The 16,402-nt window shown below is 38.7% G+C and overlaps 1 protein-coding gene across 19 annotated transcripts in view; it reads right to left on the reverse strand.

The window, feature by feature from the left end:
- The window catches only part of LOC108496469 (poly(rC)-binding protein 3-like), a 492,944-nt gene that overhangs the window by 161,830 nt on the left and 314,712 nt on the right, over window positions 1-16,402 (reverse strand). For all 19 annotated transcript variants that reach the window (XM_017813195.1, XM_017813196.1, XM_017813189.1 and 16 more), the window contains one exon: window positions 14,970-15,066. The gene's annotated coding sequence lies outside the window, so the exon portion shown is untranslated. The remainder of the gene's footprint in view (window positions 1-14,969; window positions 15,067-16,402) is intronic.

Below are 16,402 nucleotides of genomic sequence, written 5' to 3' on the forward strand. Positions count from 1 at the left end.
TAATTCTGCCCTTGCTGCTTCCTTGCTGACAGACATCGCAGCACCTGAAGTCATCTAAGCGACAGGGAGGCTTTGTTAACTCCAGGAAAACCTTGGAGTAACTGGGGGATTGGTTTGGTGGTTTGTTTATTTTTTCCACTTTTTTTTCCTTTCTTTCCCTTTTCCTTCCAGAAATCAGTGAAATTTCCAGGAATGGGCTAGAGGAACACTGATATGCTTTTCCATAAATCTTACAATAATCAGGGTAGGAATGTCACACAGTTGTGTTCTCCCCTTTCACAGCAGGAATGTGAGGAAACTACAAAATGTTGTAATATACACCAGTGTCACTGTGAGTAGAATTTGACCACAGGACCTTTTTCTTAACTGAAAAATCAATAAATGTCAAACAATTATAATACAAGTAACTTTTTCCAGCACAGTCTGTAATGAAATTATGCTTTAGACGTAAGGCTAATGCAAGCCGTATTTTAGACATGTTTTGGAATTACCAAAAGAATTAACAAAAGAATTATCCACTATCACCATGGCATAACCAGAAATTTTATTTTTCAGTCTTCCAGATAAATTTTAAATTATTAGCGATACCCATACTCAAGAAACAACAACCATATAGAGAGGAAAAAAGAGAAAAAAGATGGAAAGTAAAATAAAGCCAGCCAACCCAATGCAATAAAAGCTGAGGCAGATTTTTAAAGGAGTTCAGCATCCATGCTAAGGGTTCTGTTCTGCTAACAGGACTCCTTAGCTCCTAGAAATGATTGGGGATAGAAGAGAAACAGGAAAAGGCTTTTGAAAGTTTAATAAGAGTGCTGGTGGACACGCTAACACAGCATGTGAGCGTTTGCGCTGGGCCCCTGAGAAAACCAACATGTCTCATTTGGTGTCTCATTTTTGGTATTTATGTAATTCACCAGACTCTCTGAACAATTCAGAAGGAACTTTCCTACCTGATGTCCATGCATATTTTGTGATCACACATGGAGAAGCAGAGATGATCTATTTCGCTGTGTTCATAGCTTCACAACAAGAGGTTTGGGCCAGACACCCTTATTATTGTACAATGCCACATGAAACACTTCACAGGGTTACATGGGTTACTGTAGAATTAGGGGTTATAATTTATGGCATCCAGCCCTGAGCACTGTGAGTCCTGAACTGGGTTACTGTGACCCGAGTACTCGCACACAAGCAGGGGCGAGCAGTACGGACACTCATTCTCTGGCTTAGTTAATTGGGTTCCTCCAAGTAGAGCATAAATTCATAAATTTCTACAGAGAAGACATGCTAAGTGAGGAATTCAGGAGCTGACAAACAGCTGAATGGAAACACCCCATGAAGTGGCTAGTACATCTATGTGGAACCATATGCGAGCACAGCAGGGTAAAGCCAGTGTCATCCTCTGCCATGGGTTATATTAGCAATTATGTTGGAATTCTTTGTTCCAGAAAGCCTATTAAATATCCCCATTGAAAATACATATGACCAAACATTATGTAGAGGCACATTTTTATGATGTTAATGCAGGGTGGTTTTTCAGTATGCCTTGGCATTTCATAATGCTATCTGACCCCTTTCCCAAAACAGTAAGAATGATATACAAAAATAAGTAGTTTTGCTAAAGGTACAGTGATCATGAAGGAAAGAAAACATAAAATCCAGGCACGTAATGCTTGGGGTGTTTCCTGGCCTAAACTGCAGTTCTCCTCGTGTCCAATTAACCTTCATTCACAGAAAGGATGATTAAACTTTGGAATGGGTTGCCCAGGGAGGTGGCGGAGTCACTGTCTCTGGAGGTATTTAAGGGAAGACTGGACGTGGCACTTAGTGCCACTTAGTGGTCTGGTTGACATGATGGTGTTCAGATATAGGATGGATTCAATGATCTCAGAAGTCTTTTCCAACCTAATTGCTTCTGTGATTCTGTGGGTGCAGAAGACAGCTAAGGAACATCTAAGAACTTGGATGCAGAAGACAGTTAATGATACTCATAAAATAAAATACTGAAATGACTATTTAATTCCTATTCTCTGGCAGAAATTATGATGTTGGTTATTGCTGGTCTTTTGTACTTCAATGAAAGTCTTTAAAATATCACCTCTGACTTGACTGATGTGCTTTTGAAGTAGTTTCTTGAATCAGAGTACCTCTACTACCAATTAACTACAGAGGTCCTTTCAGATTTCTGGATTTTGTAATAACAAGGTTTCTTTCCTAATGTTTTCTTCTCTCCTGTGGTCAGGATTTAGAAATACTACACTGCATTTGTTCAAGGGCACAAGGTTCCTCTCAGTGATTTTACTTAAACTCCCTTATTTAAGAAAAAAACCACTGGGATTAATTAATTCTCATATGTAACTTCCAAGCTGAGAAACTGCATTTCTTCTCCCACTTCTTCTGTTAATTCTACTAATAAGGGTTATTGTAATCTACTGATAGAGAATTTAAACAGCAATTTTGTTGGTGATACACATTACAGCAGAGAATAGATCTTCTCATTGTAACACTGGTGCTGCTGTCCTTCCATAAGTACACAACAAGGCAGACAATACACTTAGATATTGTAGCAACAGGCTTCTGACTGAGGACAGAGACTAATGAATCCTGTTCAGCATCCTCAGGTGTCCAGGCCATGTTATTTTCTCCATATACTTAATTTTTTTCTTCTGAAGGAATGATCAAGGATTTCCTAGTAAATTAGCAAACTGAACTCTTCAAACTCCTTAGGCCTTTCCATAGCTGGGATTATGGAGCATTAGCTGTCTGCTGCCAGGTTAAGCTCCGTGAGCTGCTGAGAGCACCTCCTAATCAACTGTTATGTTTCTAACTAGTTGACTTAGACATAATGTTGTAGTCTAAATCAAAGGTTTGTCTTCTGTGTAGCAAAGATTTGACACATCCCATTGACCTCTATTTGCTGAAATAAATGAACAGTCAATTAATGAGAAGTAGAGCAGAACCAACCTCAAAATGCAGGCATAAGCCAGCTTTAGTCTTCAGAAGGGGGGGGAACCATGAATGAATACCTGAATATCAGTATGAACAAAAATATTTGCATATTGGTTTACTTATGGCTGCGTGCTTAACCTCACACCTGAATGCAAGTCTGCTGGACCCAGTCATGCTACAGCCATTTCTGCTGCCTTCTCTGGTGGCAGAGTGGTTCAGACTTGGGGAATAGCAAACACTCACTTTGCACGCAACGTTGCTCTGGTTTGACAACATTACTCTTCCCTTTTTTTCACACTCTGCCCCACAGCTGTGCCAGTGGAGGGGTTTGCATGGGCACCCTCTAAAATGCTCAAGGTAAAAGGAGCTGGTTTATTTTAAGTGGTGTGAACTGTGTATCTGAACTGGCTTGGCTGAGTTTGCACGTTTCAGGCTAATCATGCAAGCCACTCCACTAGCAAAACCACAGGGGCAGCACTGCCAGCTGCTGGGTGCCAATGACAGTGGAAAGCAGGAATGTCTTTAAGCAGAACAGCCAGAGCCTAGAAGATGCCATCCCTCTGCAGCTGTAAAACTTCTGCCTCAGTGTCCCTTAGCTGTGGGAAAGACCAACCCCAGGAAAAGGTTCTGTTAGTATCTGGGAAAAAAAAAGTTATAGTATGTTACTTCTATCCACTTGATATAGGCTAAACTTGAAAAAACCCCTCAACACAAAGCTAGTTAGTAAATCAGCAAACTCTTTTAAGTATAGAAAGCAAAATTTTTTGTACCCAATTCTCAGATAAACAAACAACACTTATCTGTGGTATAAGTGCACTGACTTAGGCTTTTTCCTAGCTTTTGGCATTGAAGATCTCCAAACTCGTAAAACCTTCGAATTTCAAGAGCTAAATCTAACCCCAAATGTTGTTTCTGTGCTGGCAAAAGTTTTCAGCAAAGATTTACTTCAGAGAAAACACCATTACTAGTACTTAATCTGTATGTCTATGTAGAATTTACAGCCTAAAGCATCAAGCAAATGGCATATCTTAAAATCCAGTGGTGGTTTGATGGGCACTTTTCTCTGGCCTAACTGAACTGAGGCTCCCTTCCCTATGATGCATGTTCAGTTACACTGGAGCAATGATTTGGAGGCTACACTGCAAACCAGATGAGCACATTGCTCTGCTTTATAAGAGACCTTGAGAAAAAGAGAAAGGAGATGGGTAATCTTCCAAGGTTGCTAGCCCAGTTCAGTGTTCAGTCCTACAAAAAACTATGCCAGCACAATGGGAAGGAAAGGGGCAGAAATAGGTGGAAGGTTGTGGACAGGAGTGGGAGATGCTTCAATTTTTCCACCAAAAATTATGCACATAGAAGTCTAAAATGGTGTCAAGCATGAGTTCTGCACCCCACTCAGAATTGCCAATTAGCATATATTAATTTATATTAATACTAAGATACACATAAATTAAATAATGTTCAGGCAAATATTAAACATGCTAAAGAAATAATATTAGAAACCTTGATTTAATAGTTCTTTAAAACTGTAGTCAAGTAAAACTGAAATTCAAGTATTTATAATGTATTTGTATTTTAACACTTTTAAAGAACTTCACCTAAAAATACAGTATGCATTCTTATGCAGGAAAACAGTCACTTGCCATTCAGTGTGATTCCTCTGTTGCGTTTGGAAGGAACTGTGGGATGGCATCATGGATATAGACACACAATAAAGCTTTAAGAATATTTAAAAAAAAACTCCATAGGAAAGCAAAAAATACCTGAAAATCATCTGCTTGCTACAGCCTGCCTCTGACCCTAGACACAATCATTAGCACAGAAACTTCACTTATCTTACAGATATGGAATATGGACTTCAAGCGGTGGCTACCAAAGCACACATATTAAATGTAGATAGAGTATTCAAGCACCAAAGACTCTCAGCTACTAAACTGCTCAGGGTTACTCACGCAAGACCTCATCATTTTTTGCAAACGCACAAACATGCAGTGACAGCCAAAAGCCGTGTTAATCTAATATTGAATTAAAGGCAGTTTTCCCTTCTGGACTTCACATCGCGGGGTAAGGGTGACCCCTTCCCTCCACCCCCCAGGGTGACTCATTGTCATGAGAAACTGCATTCTAAAGGACAGTTGGTCTCATCACCGGTGTAAACCTGCCATAGGAGCAGCAATCATGACTACAACTCTTTATATATGGTGGTTTAAAAGCAACAATTCTGACCTAAGGGAGCTACACACTTGAAACTTGCCTGCTTCTCCCAGCTATTCTGGTCCACACCAGAAAAAATGATGCCCCTACCTTAGAAACCCACCTCTCTCATCTGACAGGCGTTTAAAATTAGGAATAGCAGTTTGAAATCAAGAAAAATCTGTTTGTAGAGAAAAGAAAAAAAACACACACAAACGGTTTTGAAACACTGAATTGTGAATGAATATGAGAAAACTATGAATTGTAATTAAAGTTGCACCTCTTTTTATATTCCAAGCAAAACAAAAATTAGCTAAGTGGCTGTATTTAATTTTTTAAGCAAAGCTTTAGGACTGGATCTTCATGTCTCAGCCTTAATCAAAGAAAAATTAAATTCTTCAAGGGTTAAAGCTAAATGAAATTGCTGTTACACCACGGAACTACATATATGGCTTGACTTTTAAAAGAAACGATTGGAACTACAGACTCAACAGACTGATACTGTCTTTTATCATTTGGTGGGCAGTGTTGCAGAACAGTGCAGAAAATTGTGTGTGTTCCAGTCAGCTGCAGAGGAGTGGTTGTACATATTTTATATACTAATAAGACATTTGGATAAATATTTTAACAACAGAAGCAGTAACTGAAATAGTACCAGACACTAATATATACATTGAGTATACATTGTAGCTTTTGTTTTATCAAATAACAGTTAAACAAGCAAGTTTTGTAATTTTTCTTTTTGTTCCCAAGTATTTAATGACAAGCACAGCTCCAGAAAATCTCTCTTATCCTTCTGGATTCTGATTTCTCATGCAGAATGAATGTATTGAGATTTTAATATTAAATACTTTACTCACAGCACTTTCATTCAGACTCACAGACTAGTTTTCCTCCTTCATAAAAAGGTATTTTTGGATACATAGCTGAAGAGCCAATCCACAAAGCTGACTTCCAAATGCAGTAGCTGAGCACAACACACAGTACTGAGTTATCCCTCTCGATACACTCAGAGGAACGCATGGGTAACACCCGGCACCTCATTCTGAGCATAACGGGAAATGCCATCCACAGAACAAGGCTGGAAAAACTTTTTTCCTGATTGGCTGCTCATCCCAAACTGCCTGGCAGAGGTTTGAAATATGCAATGCAGGGAAGTGATATTCTGTGGCATTCATTCAATTTACCTGCACTACACTCCAGGGAGCCATGCTATTAAACAACAGCTCCAGTGGGTCAATAAAGTTAACTTAATTAAATTGCTTTCCCTCCTACTCTTCCAACTAGCAAGATTTAGGGCACAGGGACACAGCACTGCTTGTAAATAAAAGGATGATTTAGCTAATCATTTGCTGAAGAAAGACATATTTTTGTCAATAATTCTATGCACAAAGCAGAGAACTAGTTTAAATTAAAAAACCCATGTAGGATAAGGGGAAAGACAGTGCCTACTATTGAAGGGCTATGAATATTTTTCAAGCAGTGTCAATTAAATCTACTATTTAAAAGTTAAATCTCAGTGCTCTTTGCTCCATAAGACTGAAATTACAATTGCTTAAGTGTAATGTTATAAAACATACTATCATTATTGCAAGCATAATGAATATACATTCCTAATTTGCTGGAGACTGATCTAGTCCCTTTCTGGTCATTTTGATATGTACACTCTCACTGCCTTATGAGAGTCATGTTTTAGGAACCTCTAGTCTGTCCTTTTCTATGGCTGTACATGGAAAACATCGCCAGTAATAAAGTATAAAAAACATTACAGTTAAGCCAAAGTTTATAGATTGTTTGCAACCTTATCATACTTTCAAATCCTCAGTCTGAAACCTCTAAGTCCTCTTCGTCTGTGTGAGGTTAGATGTTTTGAAAGGCTACAATTAAACTGATGTAGCTGTTTTGCAAAACAGTATTTAGCTATTCTTATTTTTTTTCCCCAAGAAACTCTGCTACTTGCTCACTCAGAATACAGACCTGCATTTTGGCTGAAGTGTCCCCCATGGTACATGTGCACTCTCTGCTCTGTCGCTTGAGTGTTTCCAGCTTTGCCCCAAATCTCCCTTTGCAGACGCTGAGTAAAAGCATGCCAAGCACTGGCAGCTAGACTCCCTGAAGATTTCTTCTGCACTGTTTATATCCTGTTCCCTCTGAGCCTTTACCTGCAAGTAATGAGTATTTTCTTTTCTTCAAATGTCTTTTCTGTTTCCTGTGAATAGCAAGATCTTGGAGCTGGTCTGAGCTCTTATAAGCAAGTGAAGAGAGAGGGACGCTTGTAAAGGCACATACACACAGTTTAATTTAGGAAGTATGAAAATACAAGCAGAAAAAGGTCCCTTTATGCCCTCACAACCATTTCTTTCAGTACAGGCCATCTCTCCATAAACCTGTCTGCCATGTGGTCTGAGGCTGTCCTTTCCTTTAAAGCTCAAATCCTCCTCCAGTGTTGGGCTTGTTGCTCTTTGTTCTACTCTGACTCAAACCATCCAGTGCAACCAAAGGTCCCTGATCACAAACCAGCAAAATCACCAAGTTTAGTAGCCTTATGATAGAGTCCTGTCTGCATTTCATACTGGTTATTTAGTCTCTCATTTCTTCACAGCACAAGCTGGAACGGCAACAGCCTTCCTGTACATCCTTTCCCAATATCACAGAAAGCAGTCCAGGCAGACAATTATTCACATGGATTTGAATGTCACTCCATAAGAACTCCAGCTGAATACCACAAGACAAAACTAAAATGAAACATATTATTTACTGTGATTAGAAGTGTCAGAATTTGGTTGGAATGAACAGCCCTTCAACTGCTTCCTATTGGAGGATGTGTTACTACATCAATGCCTTGTCAAAGTCAGGAGTCTACAAAGAAAAGTGTGTATTCAAATACAAATGTTAAATGCATAGATTGAGAAATTTAATATAAAACTAAAAATTTCCTATCTAGGGAACATTCTGTCAAAGAGGGTGAATTAATTTAAATTAATGGAACAATGCAGTGGAAAGGTGGTCAGAATGCTGGGTGCTGTAGAGTGAGAGCCAGTATGACTGGTGGGATTGCCCATCCCTCTCTTCCCACAATTTCTGCAGCACCCAGGGATGACACACTTGACCTTCAGGAGGGGAGGGTGATACTCAGCTGCTCCCAGTGCACCTTGCCACTGATAAATCTCAGCCTCAGAGAAAGGAAGCTCTATTCACAGCACCCAGAAGTGACAGGAAGGGGAGGGAGATCTCTCTTGTAGGACAGCAGTGACCTTTTGGCTAGGACTGAATACACTGAATAAGAATCCTCTGGAAGTAGAAGTGTGAAGAAAAGGGAAGTTTTTATTATAAAACAAATTGCATTGAAATGGAAATATTTTTCCTTTTTTTTTTTTTTTAAACCAGTTTAACTCCATATGGCATCATAAAATAATTCAATGTCATTGCCATTATATTCACATATTTTCTTTTCCTTTTTTCCCCCTCTATTCCCCAAGTCTGATGAAACTGAAAGGCCAGAATACAGACACTCTGCACTTCTATTGCGATGTATGCATCTCAGTGAATAGTAAGAACACTGCAACCATTAGGCCTCCCCAAAAAATAAATTAGGAAGGCAGTTTTCTTAGGATAATTAAGTGGCTTAGTTCCTTCCTAATGACCTGTATTTACTGTATTTCTGGCTTTTTGCTCATTTCCACCCTGACAAGACAGGCGAAGAATATGTCTGTATCTGCCTAATAAGCGTTGTTATCTTTTAACTGGTTATTACTACTACAATACAAAAATACTATTCATGTTGAGCTACATAAGAATGCATTTAAGCCAAACTGTTCTTAAGCTGGACTGAGTCTGCCCTGTCATATCAGAACGGGAGAATCATGGTTTGGAAGTGACACTCCTCCTTAAAAAGACACTAAACACTTGCTCTCTGCCCCAAATTCTTTGGGCTGTCAGGAATTTGCAGCCCTTTGCCAGAGCCCCAGGAGGAGCTGCTGTAGGCAGGGTGTCACAGACATACACCATAGCCCCGGGGATCCCAGCTGCAGCGACATCAATTTCTTCTATTTTTAATGTTGTGGGTGATGCAGTGCTGTTCTTCAGCCAAAGGGCTGAGCCAGGCTCACTGACCCTGCAGACCCTCTCAGCACAGACTCCCGTGCTCACTGGGAGGGCTGACATGGGGCATCCATGATTTCTGCCTACTGGAGGAGGCTGGGGGAATCCAAGTCTGTAAGGCTCAGCTCCCTCTGCCTGCTGGGGAGCAGGAACAGAGCAGCAGGGGCAGCAGCCTGCCTGTGCACTGTGAGGAGCAGAGACCACTTTCTTCACTTACAGAAATGAGGACTGAAGTTCACATTGATACTGCCTACCTTCAGGCTCTTAACCAAAGCTCCTGATTTGGGAGAACAGTTGCCTTTGGCCAACAACAGAGAGAAACAGGCACGTTGCAAGGCTCACTGAGATCTTAAATGGACCGTGATCCCTCAAGGTCTTGCCCTCCCATCACTCCTTCTCTATGTTAACTGGAAGAGTCTGAGATGAAGGTACCACTAAACTTAGGATCCACTGTCAGATGCCAGAAGTTAGACCGATGTGTGTTCATGGGATCTTTGAGGAATGAGAATCTGTGAGGATGAGATCAGTGACTACAGCACCCAACACCCCAACAGGACCTGCCCACCTATCTCCTCCTGTAGCCCTGAGCACCCCTGCAGAGGTCCCCTCAAAGGGGAGCCTTGTGTACGTAACTGCAGCTCAGACTGCTTCACTTGCCCTGACTAGCTTGATCCCTTTCACCCAGGTACTATTTGACCACAGCAGAAATGCACTCCTGGATCAGGCCTGGGGCCGCAGACACTGGGAGTGAAGGAAGAGCTATGAAGAGCTTCCCACTGCTGCAGGGGGTGAAGGTGTTGCCTGTGGGTTCGGCATCAGGGGGCAAAGACAGACAATGCCTGCTCTGGCACAAAGTCTTGAGGGGAAAGGTAGTCCCTGAATACCGTTTGAACACATCAACTGTAGTGAATTTTTGTGTCCAGTGCCACTGGTATTTCTTGCCTGATTAGAGGTTCCCTAAAATTGAATTCCTCATTCAGATATTCCCTCTGTTGCCATCCAAACCAGGTGAATGTGACCCTTCGTATTCACTCTTGCATTCACCTGCAAAACTCTGAATTAGCAAAGACAAGTGTCACAGGTGCTCAACATCTCCCATGGCCAAGATTTTTATTTGTTATACCTGTCAGTCAATGACTGCTCTATCTCACTGTGGACAGGCGTATTCCATCCTGCTGATGTCAAAAGCATATCCATCCATTCAGCAATGCTCTATGCCAAGCAATTGCCACTCCATGGGGAAAGCACAATTTGTCTACATAATTACACTTGTTTCTGGACAATTGTTGGGTCAGAGGATAACATTTTTTACTTATAGTCGTTCCACATTCATCTGAATTTTCCTGTGCCTTTTCCTACAACAAAGATTTCGATGCTACTTGGCTTCATACTGCAGAAAGGGTACTAGAAACCTGCGAAAAAATACCTGAAAGTAAATCCATTACACTCGGTGGAACAGAATTTTACATTAAGGAGCTAGAGTAGTGCCACAGATTCAAGGTGCGTTTCTAGGAAAAAAGAAAGTCCACATACATAGCTTATTTTTTCCTCATATTATGTAACTACCAACCAGAATTCAAATATACTTGCCTGGATGTTATCTTGTCTTTAAAAACTCAAAAAAAAATATATGTTCCCTTTATATCTTAATGTCCATATAATCCGATTCTGAAATTCCCTAAATGAGAAATAATATTTGTTTTCTTTATGATAAGAATTCTTTTTATTTCCATAAGATAATGCATTTAGTATTTTGCCTTTTTGTTATGCTTATTAAATAAACAAATCAACATCTAAGTTTAACACAGTTGTTGCCTTAGGCAAGCCACTATTTTACTTCCTTAACACCTCAAGGGTTTCCAAATAGCCATGTGAAGTAGAGTTGCTTGCTTCATTTTTCATTGTCTTGCCGGCAGCCTGTACAGAAAGTCATGCATCATTTTTTGATACAAGAATGGGTTTTGCTCAAACTATTTTTCTTTTTCTTTTAACCAGGTGCATTTTTTTCAAATTAAATATGTATTTTTATTTTAAATTATCTTTTTATTTAAAATAGGATAATTTAAAATTAAACATGGAATTTTAACAATGTACTGCCAAACTTCTTAAGTTCAATAACTTGATTTGCATTAAGTACCATGCAGCATTCACGTATTATGTATCTGTTGATAGAGATTTGCTGACCATCAAACTACTGAGCTGGGAGAGTTTAAGTGACTGGAGAAAACAGCCTCTGACAGAAGTGTTTAGTCCAAGTTTGATATCTGTAGCTTCCTCTGCAGGTTCAGAGAAGGTATTTTCTTCACTTTATTCAGGTTAACTATGCAATATCTAGTTCATTCAATGTTATCTCTTGAGAGCTGATAAAGGCAGAAAATCTTACTTTCTACTGTCAGTAAAAACTCCATGGCATAGACTGAAATCTGCTAAATCTAAAATCTTGCAGGGCACAGTAAAGAAAGAAACACATAGTTCTGTATACACAGTAGAACGAATAGCTAATTTGACTAATAAATCACTTTAATATAAGTAAGAAATAAATATGAAGTAAATGTGAAATTTCATTCATTGGTTTCTAAGATAAAAAGTAAATATCAAGACTCTGAATAAATATATCAGGAAATTTTATGTAATTCTCTAAATGTGACTTAATATATCTCCACCTTTACCAACAGAAGTACCTAATGTAAACAAAGGAGCAGCCAAAATAATCTGTTGTATGACTTTCTCACAACAGTGGAACAGGATTGATTATAGTGATCAAAGACTTTTCACCCATCACCGTTTTGAGCATGGGAATTATGCTGCCAATCAACAATATAGTAAGCAGGGAGAATATGATGTAAAAGGATATTACCCACTCTTTTTTGGGTAATAATGTACTTCCCAATCTAGATTATCAAATAAGTGAGATCAGCCACCATATTATTTACTGCTACACTGTAAAATCAAAATACTTGAATGATACCAACTGAGAGGAACAAACCCTTTTCCAGAAAGCTAATTACAAAGTAAATGCACAAAAGAAAGACAGTGATGATTTCTTCTAACCCTTTGTGTTTTTTTTATTTTCAACACACTTTCCTAAAGCAGGGGCACCAAAACACAGCCTACTATCATCAGACTCACCAACATCAGACTCACAACCAAAGCAACAACCCTCATTCTATGTTACCAATTTTCTTGCTCAAGTTGCTTATCTGCTGTGATTTCTGAAATATTTCCCTCAAAGATTAGGACCCCCTAGAATACAGTTCCTCTTGCTCTCAATGAAGCAAGTATTCTTCAGCCTTAACTCAGTATGTTGTTATACATATATGGACTGAGGTTACCAAGCAACCCAAGTTGTTTGATAGAGCAAGTGGTCCAGACTGTTAGTATTCTTTGCAAATTTCATTGACAATGATATTCTGTCAGCTTCCAGGTTGTCTGAAAAATACTGAAAACATCTAATTCTGAGTGTCATTAAAACCTTCTGCAAAAACTCTCCCTCAATTACGACTTGTCTTGCCTGGTGTTTTCTGTGATGTGCTCATTTAACATGTCTCCATTGATATTGTGTAGGGTTAATGTTATAATATTGAATAGATTGAAGTAAACTCTAATAAATACTTTGCTGGGAATACTGTAGAGCTAAGGTAGCTGAAAGGTACTGTGGTCAGAGGTGAGGGATTTGTGTTCCAGTATTACTTAGTAGAAGAGGGGATTGACCCTCTGACTATTACAATGCTATAATACAAAATAAAAGGAGATTTGACCATCACTACTTCTACATATGCTGTGAATCTGCCTATCCTTCTCTTTTCTGTTTTGTAGCATCTTCCTCAAACCACAACGTTGCTAATGAAAATTAATTAATCTGTCTAAATAGAAAGGGATCCTTTTCTTTGAAATGTGCCCCCTCTCCCACTCCATCCATCTCAAAATGAAACCCTCCCTTTTCTCCACTTAGATTGACTTATTTATTATTTATTTCCTGGGTTGATGAACTCATAAATCAGTTTCATGCAGAGTCCTGACATGCTTAACGCCACAGAGATTCAGTAATTCAATTATTAGGCTTGAATTCATTGTGTCAAACAGTCTCAACTTCCTTACGGTCTGCTTTTCATGGTAAACAGGACAGAGCTTCAAAACTGCATCTTAGAGACAAATCCAAGAAGAATTGAAGCTCTCTGCTCTAGCCTGTCTGTCCTCCTAGTAAAATCCAAGTGAATGGTCAATTAGGTAGATATAGAACGTTGTATTGTTATGTATATCTCTGACATGTTATGGTCCTGACAGGAAAGTGAACCACACAGAAGGGCAGACAGGTAGATCACTTAGTAACAGGTGATATATTCAGTACATCTGCTTTCTGAGGAGAGAGAAATCGAAGTCATGACCCTGTGATCCTTTCAGAACCCAAATAAGACTCAAAACTTTAACTATGTGCTTATAGCAAAAAAACCCTGAAAAGCAACCAAGCAAGAAATAGGAAAGAAGGAAGCTGTTTTTGCACTGGTGAAAATAAGAGAAACAGAGAAAAATTTTACAATTCCTTCCATAGAATGTGAAATTTCAGGTGTTCAATATTTTTATTCCTGTGAGCAGTTATTAAATAGTGCGTATTTTTTACATCACTTTTTTCTTCTTTTATAACAAATAATACATCAGAAGTCTTTTGTTTTGGAGACTACTGGTAGCTAGACCTGCTTAATTATGATATACAGGGTTATGGAATATTAGATACTGTATGAATTACATTCAATGTATTATCTTCTTCTTTATCTCAGAAATATGCAGTGGCAAAAAAAGACAATGTCCTAAAATTTCAATACCTATCATCCAGAGGGTAATCAAATATGATTGTCAAAGCTGAATCAACCTGTAACCAGGCAATGCATTTCATAAAATCTGTTAGCTTCATAGAAGTGGAATATATTCCAACAAGAAGCAAATATTTAATGTAGCTGTATGAGACTGCAAAAAAAGATGCAGTTTAGTAGTGATATGAGAATCTTCATTGCTATTTTGGAGGAGCAGTCTCTGGATATATAAGATCCCTCACTTAAGAAGTTAGGATGAGTGGACTCCATTGTTTAAAAATAGTTTTGTGTTTTAAAATGTACTTTCTTATCAAAGTTAAACTTTATGAACAGGAAAACCTAAATTTTAGTAAGTTCTGAAGCTCTACTTCAACAGGTCCTGAATGGAAAGGAGTTTTCTTTTCTGTTCCTCTTAGTAAGGATCCTCTTTCTCCCGCTTCCAATGCAAGGTTTTTTCCCTCTCCACTTTTCCCTATCCTACCAGTCCTTCTAATACTCTTTCCTCTAACTGTAGAGGCTATCCTTAGACACTGTTATTTGAAGCAGTTTCCAAATTCTTCCAGCTTCCTTTCCCTAAGTCCAGTAAGGACTTCCAAATTGTTAAATAAGTTTATTTTTTCCTGCAGAAAAGAGGTTTTTAGCAGGCAAATCCGCAAAACATCCAGAAATATGACTATAGTCCCACTGACATTACAAGTTGGAATAATTAGATGAGTCAGTGCTTTATCTGAATTACATCTGTAATATTGATAGGTTTCATTCTAGCTGGGAAAGTTTAAGGGCAGTTCCATACTGTACAATTTGCAGTCATATTTACTTGGCCCAGAAAATGAATATGGTAGTCTGTATATAAATTCAAGGATAAAATACGAGTCAAAAATACCAGGGAGAAAACAAAACTGAGAATGAAAAACTTACTTGTCAGAAGACCAGTGATATTTTGAAAAATGCTGTCGTTGGTCAGTTTTTGTAGTCACTCTGAGGTCTCAAGATATCTAAGAGTGTTGAGTATGTTCTGAAAAGAAGAAGAATCAAGGATTTAGTAATTTTATCACGTATCAAATGCTAAAATAAAACCTGTCCAAAATAGATTATTTTTCCATATTATGAGGTTATTAATTCATAGAATATGTTTTGATTTCACCACTGAATCTGTAGTGAGTTTATGAGCTTCCAGAAGTTGAACTGCTCAGATCAAACTTCCTGCAGCGCACTGGGAATCAGAACAATGAGAAGAGTAATTATTTAATTTATCTTCTTGCATACCTACATTCCCAAGCTCTTCTAGCTGAGAGAGAAAATTGAAAATGAAAGAAGTCTTCTTGCTCCGTTCTGTTTTAATAAACCAATATACGGGAGTAAATGACTTTCCAAAGCAAGCAGATAAAATCATATCCCTAAATGTCTTTCAAACAATTGACTAGTGTTCCTTGTCTATCTTTTGGACTAGTTCATCTATTTGGCCTCCTGATTTGTAATCTAGTAGATGCAGATGTCCCTTTGTACTCACAATGCTATTCTGCATTAAAGTCTAGCTTTGTAATTTCCAGTTGTCCTTAAAAGACAGGCCAGTTTGAGTCAAGGAATCATCTCAGCTCTCCGAAGCAAAATGAAAGACTAGGAGCTGACCAGTGCTTCGATCTGTGCAGACTGTGAAGGGAGGAGGTAGAGGAGTTGGAAATTAAAGAGTGGACTTGAGCCTGGGAAAAAGAAGGGTTAGAGGAAAAGTGGTTTTGGTGTTGTCTTTGTTTCTCACTTTCCTAATTTATTTGTAATTGGCAAAAATTAAATTAATTTCCCCCAAATTGAGTCTGGATTTTCTTACTCAAGATGTTAATCAGTGAGTTATTTCCTTGTCTTTATTTCAATACATAAGATTTTCTATCATATTTTCTCCCCATGTTCTGCTGAGAAGAGGAAGTGAGATGGGTGAAGTGCTGGGTGTGCTGGAAGTGATGGGTGGGTGTCTGGCTGCTGGCCAAGGTCAGCCCACCACAGCTATAAAATAATGTTTCCATCGCTGATCTTTCCAAGATACCCAGGACTGAGACTGGAATGGAAAACAAATCCATACAAATAAAAGTCTGTCTATAACACATAGGAATAAACAGAATTAGTAAGGAACAGAACTGTTTCTCAGAGAAAACTACATTAGCAGGAAAAATTCATAGACCTCTAGCTTCTGTAATGCAGTCACAAATTTGAAAACAAGAGCTTACATTAACAAGGATCAAGTCAAATGACTCATACTCGATGAAAGGAGAGTGCTGAAAACCTAATTTGAAAAAGAGCTCTGCTTGTGATATGATACTGAGGTCTCTTTGGCCTGTTAAGGAATTTTTGAGAGTGAT

The sequence above is a fragment of the Lepidothrix coronata genome, unplaced genomic scaffold (genome assembly GCF_001604755.1).
Source record: "Lepidothrix coronata isolate B3197 unplaced genomic scaffold, Lepidothrix_coronata-1.0 Scaffold40, whole genome shotgun sequence".
NCBI lineage: Eukaryota > Metazoa > Chordata > Aves > Passeriformes > Pipridae > Lepidothrix > Lepidothrix coronata.